Here is a 235-nt window from a genome sequence, read left to right as displayed (position 1 = left end):
CATTTGTGTTCCTTTAAGAGACTTTCAAGTATACAGTGACTTACTATATCTCGTGCCAATTAATACTTTTGAAGTGCAGTTTTAGTATTCAATATAGGCAAATGTGGCAGCCTTTTGCGTATAGTGATATCTGGCAAACTGAGCTGACTAATGAATTGATTGTTTTGGGAGATGAATGTTAGATTTGGGGAAAACTTGCTGTTGTCTTTTTGAATAATGCCATGAAATTATTTAA

Source organism: Heptranchias perlo, chromosome 10, assembly GCF_035084215.1.
Source record: "Heptranchias perlo isolate sHepPer1 chromosome 10, sHepPer1.hap1, whole genome shotgun sequence".
In the NCBI taxonomy this organism is placed as follows: Eukaryota; Metazoa; Chordata; class Chondrichthyes; order Hexanchiformes; family Hexanchidae; genus Heptranchias; species Heptranchias perlo.
Note: the sequence above shows the minus strand (reverse complement) of the source record.